The sequence below is a fragment of the Carlito syrichta genome, unplaced genomic scaffold (assembly GCF_000164805.1).
Source record: "Carlito syrichta isolate Samal-C Ts95f unplaced genomic scaffold, Tarsius_syrichta-2.0.1 Scaffold127180, whole genome shotgun sequence".
Taxonomy (NCBI): domain Eukaryota; kingdom Metazoa; phylum Chordata; class Mammalia; order Primates; family Tarsiidae; genus Carlito; species Carlito syrichta.
The window spans coordinates 45,749-47,073 of record NW_007071276.1 but is presented as its reverse complement, the minus strand read 5'-3'; positions in this window follow the sequence as shown (position 1 = coordinate 47,073).

Below are 1,325 nucleotides of genomic sequence, written 5' to 3'. Positions count from 1 at the left end.
CTTTCCAGCAGAATTCTACAAGACATTTAAGGAGGAGCTGATTCCAATCCTACTGAAGGTATATCAGGGGATTGAGAAAGATGGAACCCTCCCCAAATCATTTTACGAAGCTAACCTCACATTGATACCCAATCCAGGTAAAGGTCCAACAAAGAAAGAGAACTACAGGCCAATATCTTTGATGAACATAGATGCTAAAATTTTCAACAAGATCCTAGCAAACACATCTCAAAACACATCTCAAAAATGATCCATCATGACCAAGTAGGCTTCATCCCTGAGATGCAAGGCTGGTTCATCATTCGTAAAACCATAAATGTAATTAAATACATCAAGAGATGTAAAAACAGAAATCACATGATTATATCATTAGATGCAGAAAAAGCTTTTGATAAAATCCAGCACCCCTTCTTGATAAAAACTCTCGAACATCTAGGTATGTGGGGAACATACCTCAAAGTAGTAAAAGCCATCTACGAGAAATCCACAGCCAGCATACTTCTAAAGGGACAATAATTGGATCCATTTCCCCTGAAAACTGAAACAAGAAAAGGATGCCCACTCTCACTCCTCCTGTTCAACATAGTATTGGAAGTCTGGCTAGAGCAATCAGAGAAGAGAAGGCAATCAGGGGTATCCAAATAGGAAAAGAGGAAGTCAAATTTCTCTCTTTGCAGATGACATGATCATGTACCTTGAAAACCCAAGAGAATCTGTCAAAAACCTTATACTGATAAAGGCCTTTGGCAAAGTCTCAGTATATAAAATAAATGTGCAAAAGAAAATCACATATCTTTACACCAATAATAAACAAACAGAAACCCAAATAAGAAGCACAATTCCATTCACAATAGCCACAAATAAAATGAAATACCTTGGCTTCTTCCTAACCAGATACGTGAAAGATCTTTACAATGAAAACTACAAAACTCTGCTGAAAGAAATGAAAGATGACACAAACAAGTGGAAAAATATTCCATGCTCATGGATTGGAAGAATCAACATTGTGAAGATGTCCATCTTACCTAAGGCAATCTGCAGGTTCAATGCAATACCTATCAAATTACCAACAACATTCTTCTCCGACCTAGAAAAAACAACACAAGAATTCATACGGAAACACAAAAGACCAAGAATAGCCAGAACAATCTTCAGCAAAAAAAACAAAGCAGGTGGTATCACATTACCAGACTTCAAATTTTACTATAAAGCTTCAATCATCAAAAGAGTTTGGGACTGGTATAGGAACAGGCATATAGATCAATGGAATAGAATTGAGATTCCAGAAGCAAAACTTCAATTTCTCAACCAACTCATCTTTGACA